This window comes from Athene cunicularia (assembly GCF_003259725.1).
Source record: "Athene cunicularia isolate RWA chromosome 1 unlocalized genomic scaffold, athCun1 chr1_part2, whole genome shotgun sequence".
In the NCBI taxonomy this organism is placed as follows: Eukaryota; Metazoa; Chordata; class Aves; order Strigiformes; family Strigidae; genus Athene; species Athene cunicularia.
In genome coordinates this window covers 27,545,706-27,557,942 of record NW_020799092.1, presented here as the reverse complement: position 1 = coordinate 27,557,942, position 12,237 = coordinate 27,545,706, and the positions used below count along the sequence as shown (strand labels likewise).

Sequence of the window (12,237 nt, the reverse complement as noted above, 5' to 3'; positions counted from 1 at the left end):
GGCACGCGAGGCCGGCCCGGCGGAGGGCGCGGGGGGGCCGCGGTTTGTCTGTCCCCGGGGTCCCGCTGCGCCCCGGCTCCTTCCCCTCGGGGCGGTGGAAGCAGCGGGGGGAGAAAGACTGACTGACCGCCCGGGGGGGGCTCCGGGGCGGCGGGGCAGAGCGGCCCAGGCGGGCCCCCGGGGCTCTGTGTGTGCGTGGAGCTGTACAGGTGAGTCCCTGCCTCTCGTCCTGACAGCCCGCGGCGCTGCCCGTCGGGTGAAAACCGCCCTGGCTACGGGAGAACGGCCCGCGGGGTGGGCTGGGGTACCCCCCTCCTCAGACCCCATTTTGCGCCACCCTGCGCCCAGCTCACCCCAGCCAGGCGGGCTGGCCCTGCGGCCTTTCTGCCGGGCGCTGTAATTTTTACTCTTTACCACAATAATACGATTCAAAGGTCACAACTAGGGCCCGGTTTATGCGGTAACAGGTATGAGGCTGTTATTTTACACCGGTGCGTACCCCTCGGTCTGAGAACTGTTTTGTGGCTCTTTGTGCAAGTGTGAGTAAAATTCCCTGTGTTGAGAATATACGTGGCAGTTTGCTGGGTTTGATGGTAGGCAGGTGAACTCGTGCTTTGACTTCATGAGAGAACTTCACAGGACAAAAAGTGTCTGTGAGTCCCGTTGCAGAATTGGAGCTCGCATCGATACAAAACCGCACGAGAAACACAGAAAAGGGGGTAGAGATGACACTAAGTGTGTGATGGAGATTCAAGCTATAAAATATCACTTAAAGAACATCTCTAGCTATGTATCGGTATCTTGTGCTTTTAGGGTTTTCTTTCGTCCTCCTTCTTACTAGTCCTTTGAAAATTAATTTGGCACCCCCATTGTAATACATATTTTTACGTATTTGTTCACTTTTCAGCACACTTCCTACATATTTAGATGTATTTGTTCATTTTTCAGCACTCTTCCTATGTATTTATACGTATTTGTTCACTTTTCAGCACACTTCCTACGTACTTATATGTATTTGTTCACTTTTCAGCACTCTTTCTATATATTTATACGTATTTGTTCACTTTTCAGCATGCTACCTAGGTATTTATATGTATTTGTTCACTTTTCAGCACACTTCCTATGTGTGTAGCATCAGATTTTTGGTGCATGGTTAACATCTGTGTCAGCGTGCACAAGGGGCTGAATTCATGTTGTGTGTGAAACTTCCATTCCCACCTTCCCAGATGTCCGAGCGATGGTCACCTCGTTATTTTGTAGTGAGTTTTCCAGGCAGAGGGTGGCACAAGGTGTTTAGTTAAGGCCGATGAACTCCTGGGGAGCCTGTGGTAGGCTGGGAGTCGGGACTGGAACCGGTTCCTCTGGTTTGCTGCCATTAAGCATTCCTGCAATTCCTCCCATCCCTTCCAAACCCACCCTGGTAGGAGTCCACCGAAGGCTGAAACCTTTCAGGGCAGACAAAACAGACAAAAGAGCCGAGCCTCTCTGCCCACCCTTGCACAGCAGGTTAAGCAGCTCCCCTGAAATCCGTCCCACTTAGATGCCTTTTCCCTTCCCACCAGCGTCACAGCCAGGAGTTTCCTGTCCTTGATGTTGTCTTGATGACCTTGCTGGGGTTTTGGGCTTTTTTTTTTTTTTTTTTTTTTTTTTCTGAGCTGAATGATCGCTCAACTTCATCTGGTCTTTTACTTCAGCAAGTCCAACCTAGGTGGCTGGATGCAGGAGTAAAGCTCATCACGGAGCAGTAGTCGGAGCTGTTGAAGGTAGGACCCTTGTTTCTGACACCAAAACCTCTTCCAAGGTGGAGTGACCTCTCCTTTTGGGAAGCATTTTGACATCTAAGTGTGATATTTGCCGCTGACGTGTTGTACAGGCCTGTGGTATGCTGCCTAAAATAGCCTCAAATGGAGCAGTTTGCTGAGAGGTCTCTGAAGAGATCTAAGTCAGGCAGTGATCTCTTTGTAATCAAAGAATTATTTTTTAAAATCTGCTTTTGCACAATGTCACTCATTCCAGTGTCTTCAGACAAAAATACGCAGTAATGCTGTGTGGAACTTACTTTAATAAGTGAAAGGAAACTGAGTTCCCAGGGTGGTTTTCTTCATTGTTAGAGCAGGAATTCAAAAAGTAAATAAACACGGGGAGATGTAAACTGTATTTTTAAAGTTCTGGGTTGAATAAATGTTTACTAATAGTACCACTGAGGAAATGTGTAAACAGTAATTTTTTGTACTCCCCTATGAACTCTTAAGCTTTTCTTTAAGAATACGAATAGAGTCATGAACTCATCGTGTGACTGAACTGAGTGAGGATTCTACGTGCTTATGTGGGTATTGGTTTTTATTGGTTTTAAATGTAACAGGGTTTTTTTTTCAGGTAACTTGTTCAGAGTCAAAACAGTCCTTGGTGTATGCTTGTGCATAGTATAGTTGTGTTTATGCTGTGCTGGGTTGGTTTAATTTTGAAATTCAGATACAACAGAACTGTTATTGTTTAATAGGCATCGTGTTATTGAAACTATAACTCCCATTTTATTTAAAATTGATTTTTTTAAATTTTTTTTTTTTAAATGAGACTTAACAGAATATTGTAACTCTAGGGTAAGGATTGTCACCCTGCAGACTATATAAACCACAGTCTGAGATCTTGCTGTGGTTAGGGATGTAGGATGCAGCTCTGAGAGGTGGAAATGAGGGAATGCAGGCAGGCTGCAGCTCAGGAACAGGTCGAGCAGCCGAGGCCACCTGGGGATGACTCCCCGACATTACTTCGAGTAACTTGCTGCTCACCACATCCACAGCTGCAGAAAAGAAGCAGCTATTTCATGTCCAGGAACAAAGAGGTCTGGCTAGGATTTATATTATATATATGAAAAAGAAAAAAGCACAGATTTGTCATAAAAACCAGCTGTGTGGACACTATCAAAATTTTAACAGCAAAATAAAATAAATACAGAGGAAAAAACTTATGAAAATATAAAATCATGCTGGTTTTAACTGATACTTTTTCCCCGAAAAACTCTTTAGAATATGTGGTTAAATAGAGTCTGAGTCAGCAGTATCTAAGACTGAAAAGGAATGAAAGTGCAGAGTAATTGTAAAAGTATTGCCAGAGGACCTTTATTTTAGCAACGCTGCTGGATATTACTATAATAAGGCACAGATTCTGTTGTATGTATACACTGTTCAAGCCTGACAGCTTAAAAATTGACAACCTGGTGCCTTTTCAAGGAGTTACCAAAAAAACTTTCTTTGCGTCAAACGAGTGACTGAAAGTTAGTAAGACCAGTATACTAAAGGGTGGTTTAGTTGAACCATCAAATTTTCCCCGACCCTAACTAAAATAAGCTCTTTTGTTATAAAATATAAGGCATTTTTTGAAGAGAATTAAATGTATTCATTGACTTATAATATCTGGTGTAAGAAACAAGAACATTTAAGGGAAGAAAAAAATTAAAAAGCAGTGATTCATTCTCTGCTTCTGTTGGATGTCTGTCTTTGGTCATACTTACCAAATCTTTCATTCTTTATTACTGAATTCACTTTATATGATATTGATGCAATCCATATTCTCTGAGAGTTTTCCTCCCCCTCCTGCTCACTCTGTCTTTTGGAGGCATAATCTTTGATCTATGATGACAATAATTTTCACAGCATATGCAGAGATCGACTGCAGACAGGGAGTAAGTAGCATGAGCTGATGAACACGTAAGAAATAACCCTCTAATCATGCAAATATGCTATGCGATGGGTCAAGCCACGCATTTGTAAGAAATTTTGAATCAGGTTTACTATACCTGGGGCTGCAGGTGTGTCTGAGAATCAAGGACTAGGTGTCCAGTGCCAGGCACTCAGCGTGAATTCCAGCTGTTATTTGGGTTTTTCTGTAGGCTGGTGACTCTACTCAGTTTTCTTTTATTCTCAAGCCAATTCTTTATGTCAGGCTGCTCTCCATATTCTTAGTCCTTTGAAGAGCAAAGCATCTCTCTCTCTCTCTCTCTCGTTTTGGGGAAAACCAAAGATATATGGGTATTCCTTTAAGCTGTTTTTTCATGCTTTTAAACTATTCCAGAAGTAAGGATTATGTTTCTGTTTTCACCGTTCAGGAAGCATGGCAGATCTGTCAGTCAAGGGGAGCAAGCTAGGATCGGCTCTCCTGAGGGAACTGCTCTCTTCATATTACTTATACGTTGTCTCCACAAACTCCTAGGCAGTCTTCAAATCTCCAAGAGTTTTGTTTAATGACTTGCAAGGTGTCTCATTGGAAATCGTTGGCAGAGGCAAAAATGGACTCCGGATCATCCGTATTAGCTCTCCTCTTCCCTTCACGCAAGCCTCTATGACTACATCCACTACATTTACTTAACAGGAGGGAAAGACAATTATCTTTTCATTAGAAATGAACAGTGGTTCTTCAGATCACATTCTCCTGTGCAGAAGCTGAAGGAAGAATTACATGGAAAGAAAAAATACTGTTCTGTGCCTGTAATTAAAAATAAGTCTTTGTGCGTATGCAGAGAGACCTAAAATCACATTGTTGAGGCAAACTCATCTCTGGCATTCCGGAAGGTTTCTGTTTTAGGCTTAGGAGGTGTACTGATATTCGTGTAACAAACTCTATGGCTTTGTATCCACACATAAACTTTTAATTTTAAAGTACATGGGAATTCTATTGTAGGATCACATTGACACCAGTGTAGGTCGTGATCAAGTCTGAATCTCAAGATTAGCTGTACGGACTTCTGTCTTGATGTGATGGAATAACTGATAGCAATTGTAGGTTGCTCTTTCTCAGGCCAAGCAATGTAAGAGGATGTAACAGCTGATGTGCTGATAGGGGAAAAAAAATGGTGTGACAGAACAATCTTGGGTTTCATTTCAAGCTACATTAGTGGGCACAGATTTTCTGTTTATTATCCCCAGTTGGGACTCATTCAACTTCTTTCCTATCTCATCTCTTCTCTCTTATCTTGTTCAAATCCCATTTCTTTCACTTAGCCTTCTCAGTAACCCTTGCTGAACTCCCATCTTACTCACATGCTTTCGGGGTCGGAAAATTTCAACCCACAAATAAAGTTGTGAAGAACTGAAAATAAGGTCTCAGGCTTGGGAGTTTCAGGTGATACCAACCAGGCTGTGATACCAGTCCTGTCCAGAGGAAAGAAAATGCCCAGTAGTGTAACTTCATTGCCATTCAGTGATGTCTGCCTTAAAGGCTTTTTTGTTGATTTGTTCATTCTGAAAGTATCTTTGATACATCAGTATATATCATCATTATACATCAGTATATTCTAGGAATATTTCTTTTCACTGTAAATTCTTAGCAAAGACTATACAGCTGTCGCTGTGTGCTCTGCAGTGCTTGTATTTCACAAAGTTTTTCTAACTTTGAAATGAAGCCTGCTGAAGACTTTGAGCTTCCCGTTCTATATGGCGCACACAACCATCAGGGAATACACTGTCTTTGGTGGGATGCTGCAGGAACGTGGTGATAAAGCTCAATGTCAGAACTTCAGGAACAATCAGCAGGAATCAGTTGTGTGCCATACAGTGGCGTTCTCTGACGTAGTGACAGTGACAGCATAGCACAATGAAGGTAACATGTTACAAGTCACAACATATACCAAGTTTCTGCAGATAGAATTTAAAAGAAAAGACTTTAAAAGATTAGACTTTAAAACAAAACCAAAAGAAAATTAAACTAAACCTCAAACTGCTTACAGAGTTCTCGGGCATTTGTGTGCCCTCATGGTAGCCCTCAGGGGGGATTTTGCTGGCCAGCCCAGGCTCCCAAGTGATAGGTGTGGCCAACTTGGGCAAGGTGTGAAAAGGGATGCACAGGCAAAAGTTGCAAGGTTCTATGCAGAAATAGGTCTTTCCCCCACCTCCCGGTACCAAGGAAGAATCTCTGTAAATATCCGCATCTTCTTAATATTCTCCTGCTATCCTATAACCCGCACTATTCCTGTTTTGTCTGATGATGTTCTCTTAAACCTGTGTTGCTTTATGCACACACACACGCATGTCTATTAAAATTTTTCCACTGAGATAACCACCGGCTAAAAAGCTGTAGAGCCATGTCTGAACTTTAAAGAAAACCTATCCCGTGATGTTTATTAGACCACTGAATACGAGGTCTATCGTGTGCACGCTCAGAAACCAGCATACTAGATGCAACATTCTGAAACACTTCATGGTATCTTTTATCACATAACTAAGAAGAACTAGAAAAGTTTCAGAACGTGAAGGTAGTGAGTCCATTCTTATTTTTAAGAAGGGGTTGAATTATTATGGAAGATTGCATACATAACCTGTCGTACAAGATACTGGAAAGACCGAGGTGTTTCTGTTCTCAGGCTTTCCACATCCATCTTTGCTATTACCGTTCAGTATTTTAATCTACCATGTGAGGAAAAAAAAAAAAAGTGCAAAAATTATTTTGTTTGCTATATGTATAATCTTCCACGTGTTTACACATACTAACTATGTAAATGAATTGAAATAATGAAAAAAGTTGAGAGTTTTATGGGCTTTTTTTCTCTAAATCTCACTCTCCTTTCTCTGCTTGTGAATGTTACTAATGGAAAGCCGTAGTGTCATGGGAGCTTCCACTTTTGGAAGCTCTCCCAGACTTGAGAAGCCACTCGCTTGAAGTTTGAGATTGAGGCTGAAATTCAGAAGTTTTGGCATGTTCCCTGCAGAGCTGGCTTTGAACAAAGCCCGTGCACTAAGGGCTGAACTCTGCGGCCTCAGAGAACAGGGGTGCTCCTAGCACCTCATTTACATCTAGTTTCCATATGTGGGAGCACAGAAACTGTGGTAGCTTTAACTTTCTATCTCAGTTTGCTATAACTGAGCTCTTTTACATGAACATTGGGTTTAATTGTCACTTATGGGATGAAATGGGAAGGAAAAGGTCACTTGTCTGAAAAGTACTCTGTCGGTTGAGGTTTATGGGATTTGCCTCTTGTGTTAGAGAAGCTGAGAACTGGCAGCTTCAGCCTGCTTGTTCAATGTTAGCTGGTGGGGTGCTGGGGACTCCCCTGGTGAACCTGGGTGCTGCGGGGGTGAGGGGTGACTTGCCCCAGAAGGTGGATAACTCTCAAATTCCTCACAAGGAGAGTTTTTAGTATAAGCAGTGATCCTGTGCTTGGGAGGAAAATACCTGACAATGTAGGAGTGAAACCTCATTCCAACCGGGCTGAGGTCAGCGTGAGTTACAAGCTCAGTGTGCGTTATGGTGGGCACGGAATCTCACTCTGTATGCATGGATGCCTTCAAACCTGGAGGCAAGTTTTCCTGTTAAACTCTGAGGCCAGAAACAAGCACTGCCTGAAGGCTTAGTTGCATCTTCCCACTCCGATATGTCCACCGGGTCTTGTTTATTTAGCAGTGGGTTTTTGATCTTGACCAATGGTGGGCAGATTCTTTCGCAGCAGTGTTCAAGTAGCAGAACAAGTTGCGGTTATGTTTGCAGCTTTGTTTGTCTCCACATCTGGAATGACTCTACAGACTGTTTTGCTTGACAGAAAGATTAAGCAGACTCGACAAACTCACAGTTGTAACCTTATCTTGGCAGTCAGGAGCCTACAAGTCAGAATAAAAGATTCGTTATTAAGACTTGCGAAGGAAAATACTGCAGGAAAAAAAGAAACAAATATTGTTTGTGCTTGATTCAACAACTGTTTTGCAAGTAGATCTTATAGTACTCCATATTGGTGTTATGCAAATGCAGATGATATTATAGGTCTCTTTTTTATGAGTGTTTAGTTCTGGGTGTAGTGGCCTCGCTGATTGTTCGCTGTGACCTGGTGACATCCCATGGATAAATATGTAATGATTTGCTGCTGCAGTTAAAATAGAAAGAACACCACTGATACGGACCTGAAAGCTAGTAATTAATTGTAATTAGCTTCACATACTGCGTTTCTCACTTCCTCAAACCCTGGTAACTTTTCTCATCCCTTATTCTTTCATTGCTTAAAAAGTTTTTCTCCCTTCTGCAAAAGACCTGTGCAAAGAAACTGGTTGTTTGCCGAAAAGTCCATGAAGACATCCGAGTGTAGAATGGTACCAACTAGAAATCATTAAATGTACAAACTAAAAGAAAGAAATTGTGAACTGGGGAAAAAAATCTTATCCTTAATTTTTCGTAGTTACCTTTGCTCTTAATTGCACAAACAGTAGGTAAAAGTTTTTGGGTAGAAATGTCATTTTAATTAAAAGATGCCTTTGAATGGTTAAAATAGCTTCTTGTTTCTGCCATAGATGTAGTAGGACCCAATTATTCTAAATTATATTAGAAATTCACTTTTCAGTTTCTATTTTATTTCCTCTCCCTTCTCTCTTTCCCAGCAGACAGAAGGTGTGAATGAATTGGTTCTAGAGCCAAATAATCTTTATCTGCCCTTGGGATAACTCATGGAGGATTTAAAAGTCAGATGGGGCAAAAAAAAATTTGCGCTCATGTTTAAGAAGCCTCATGAAAGCCTACAGAAGCCTGACTAAAGCTACGAAAAAAGAAAGAGGGGGATCATTAGAAGTCATATACCAAAGACTGGATGAAAAAGCAATAGTACTTTACTCCCAGATATCACTTTTCAACTGAAGCCCATGAAGAGCTCTGCTGTGATACCATCCCTGACACTGAACAGTACACTGCTCCTTGAGGAGCTCCGTTTATTTTCACCCAGTGTCTACCAGGTGGGCGCAGGATGGGGCACAAGTTGAAGGTTTGGGTTCTAGCAGCTGTAGTCAGCGGGGAGTGGAACCAAATTTCATTGTAATCCTGGTACCTGTGAAAGTACTTTGAAGCAAAATAAATCTCAACATGAGCCATGAGTGGCAAGATCCGATTAGGTGAAGAGTGGCAGAACTGCCTCTTGATTAATCAAGCAGCTAAAGCTTCTTCGAGGCATTGATTCATGAAAACCTGGAACACATAATTCATTTTAGCTGGACTTGTGTTGAGTGTGGATGTGAGCTGGTGCATAATGGCTGTCCCGAATGCTTCCCTCAGTCTGGACCTGATAGGGCTGTATATCCATTTTACGTGGAGATATGGCAAGTGACTTACAGGTGTGTGTTCTTAATGTATAAATAAAAGTGAAAAAAGGGAAAATAATCCACCTTTAGAATAAGGCAGAATATGCTATCAAATACTTTGTTGCATTGACGGGATTCTCAAATTTTATGCTTGAGTGTTCCTGAAAACTAATCTGGTAAGCTGTGTGCAAGGTTGATTTTTGTTTTGGTTTGGGTTTTTTCACGGGTGGGTGCTGTATAATTTTAATGGACCCTCTGAGAGAATGGAAGGCTTCTTCATCCTGGCTTTGAATTCTGTCCAGGGTTTGGCATTTAAGCTGCTGCTTAAAAAAAAAATAAAGCTGGCTTAGTAATACTCATTCCGTCTGTTTTGTATGTCATTTATTAATTATGGCCAGCAGTTAAGACAAAGACAGCACATAGATTAATCATTCTAAAGAAATAATATTCTTCTTGCCAACCATATTGGTACAGCAAGTGTGTAGAGTGTTTCTGGTGAGGTAAGCTGTGCGTCCACCTTCTTGGAAAGAGTATAAATGTTGTTCAAGAAAAACTAGGGATTTACTGAAAAGGTTTACTTGTGAATTATGGCGGTGAGAGGTGAAGAGCCTGACCCAATAACCTTTTTTACTTCTGATCATTACATTAATGAGTAATTTGTACGTTCTTCTCCTCAGTAAATGGCCTTGGTATTTTCCACAGCTGGCTTACAGTATCCTTGTCCCCTTGTTTTTTTTGTGCATGCTCTGTGCTCCTGTGTTTATATACTGCTTATTAAATATTTATTAAACACATCAAAGGGAATGTTGTTGAAAGGCACATAATGTGATAAGTTGCTGGATGCACAAACTTCCCTTTCAGGTCACCTGAAGGGCTTGAGTGCCTGAAAACCTACCAGTTGGTTTTTAACCCTGCTGCACTTTTTTGATTTCCTAAAACCCAGTATGTTTCCCTCTCCGCCTTGCTTAAATTCAGACTTCTGCCTTGCTTCTGTTGTAGTAGTACTGTAGCCTGTAACAACACTATAGACTGTAGCAACACTAAAGACTTCTTCAGTGTGTAAGTAATATAAAATTTCTGTATGTTTTCCGTGATGTGCTGACAGAGGGGAATGACGAATGAACAATGCGGTCTTGTTAGATGTTAACATAGGTTTTAGTAAGTGCGTGTATAACCGACGCACTCGTATCTTTGGATTTGTGTAGCAGTTGCATATGTATGTTTGAAAGTTTAAAAGGTACCAGTGTTGTTAAGTACCTCTGAAGAGCTTCTTGTTGTGTTTCATGGAGATTAATAGGCTAATATGCATCGTCCCTGCAGTATGTTACCAGTGTTAGATTTCTTAACGTGGGAAATAGGATTTATTATTTTCCAGATGTTAGAAATTTTGATTCTTTCCTGAGATGATAATCTGTGCCTGTTTGGGGGTGCAGTTAAAGAGAGAAGGGTAATAAACCAGCTGCAATGACAGAAAGTAATTTTACGTTACAGTAGAGGTTTAACAAGATTTCTTTTGAAGCTGCCTTCTGTTAAGGTATGGAAAAGGTCTGGTCACAGAATCCAGGTCATAATAAGTTGTCATTTCACCTACCATGCTACTGCTATCGCTTCATTGCTGCTTCTACGATCTTTTACCTGAGAACTGCTCTGTAACATGCGTGAATGGGGACAAATACCTTTGCATAAGGTGATGGAGTATTCAGGGTAGAAGCCTTTATAACGGGGCAGTGGTTCCACAGTCAGTATGACCAGATATACGTGGAAGCACATCAGCCAGCAATGAAAATTTGATCCAGATCCAGCTGCAAAATCCCATTTCTGTCAATTTAGTCCAAGTACATCAAGGCAGCAAAAATGCGTAAATCCTCGTTTTTGTCAGCTTTGGGAGGACGAGAGATACCTGATGCCACATAAATCTTTTCGATAAAAAAATTAACCTATGAAAATTGTTTGAACAAATTTGGATTTGTACAGTTAATTTATGCCATGTCATTTCTTTCTTGCACGTGACTTCATTTTTTTTCTGATCTGGTACAGGGAATATGAAAGACACACTTGATGTATCATTGCACTGCGGCACGGGATGCTTCTCATGCAGATTTTAGCTAGTCTTTTTGGAGCTAGTCTTCTGTGTGTCATACCAGGTAAGAGAACTACGCCTCTAAAAGACACGGGCATAGCAAACACGGGGCAGGAAGCCTTTCACTGTATCTCAAACTTTTAAGTCTAACTTCAGGGTTGTTTTTTTTTTTTTTTCCAGCCTTTACTGTTCAGTATGGAAAGAGCTGCCTTTTCCTCCCTTTACTCCTTGATTTCTTTTTCTTCTTCTAGTTCCCATTACTCCATACTCTTGTCTGGCAAATTTGTTATTTTATTCTGCAGTTTTGCACGTACAAGAATTCTTTGTGCTCTTCCACAAACATTACCTATCACAAAATTTTGCTGACAAAAGCCATCAAAATATAGCGTGTATGGGTTGCTACTGAGTTTTAGTGTGGTGGCAAGATGAGCAAGAAACATTTTCACATAGTCTTTACAATTCTAACATCAAGAAAACGGTTGAAGCTCATGAAATGTAAAATTGTTTTTCGACTTTTGTCCAGTTGTAAATCCAAAGCATCTACAGAAATCTAGCAAGGGATGTAATTTTAAAAATTAAGATTCTGAGGATGGGGTATGCTGATGTGAATAGAGGGGAAATTTGATGTGGACTGAATATGGAAGTGTCCCAGTTTTGGCTGGGACAGAGTTAATTTTCTCCCGAGCAGCCGGTACAGTGCTGGGTTTGGGTTTAGAGTGAGGATGATGTTGCTGCCACATGGACGTTGTAGTTGTTGTGTAGTTGTTGTTCGGTGTCTGTCCCAAGTTAAGGACTTTCCGCTGGCCCGGGCGCTGCCAGCAGGCGGGTGGGTGCACGGGAAGCTGGGAGGGAGCACGGCCAGGAGAGCTGGCCCCAACTAGCCAAAGGGCCACTGCAGAGCATCGAACGTCCCGCTCAGTGCAGGATCTGTCTCTTATACACATTCTCAGTATCCTTGTCCCCTTGTTTTTTTTGTGCATGCTCTGTGCTCCTGTGTTTATATACTGCTTATTAAATATTTATTAAACACATCAAAGGGAATGTTGTTGAAAGGCACATAATGTGATAAGTTGCTGGATGCACAAACTTCCCTTTCAGGTCACCTGAAGGGCT

The 12,237-nt window shown here is 41.5% G+C and overlaps 1 protein-coding gene across 4 annotated transcripts in view; it reads left to right on the top strand.

Annotated features, from left to right (window-relative positions):
• Positions 1-1,653: 1,653 nt before the first annotated feature.
• ARHGAP8 (Rho GTPase activating protein 8) overlaps positions 1,654-12,237 on the top strand; it is an 81,303-nt gene continuing 70,719 nt past the window's right edge. The window contains exons 1-2 of one of the 4 annotated variants that reach the window (XM_026867787.1): positions 1,654-1,763; positions 11,082-11,188. The gene's annotated coding sequence lies outside the window, so the exon portion shown is untranslated. Of the gene's footprint in view, positions 1,764-8,671; positions 8,703-10,855; positions 11,189-12,237 lie in introns of those variants that run through there. The other 3 variants (XM_026867791.1, XM_026867792.1, XM_026867790.1) reach the window with 3 other exon arrangements.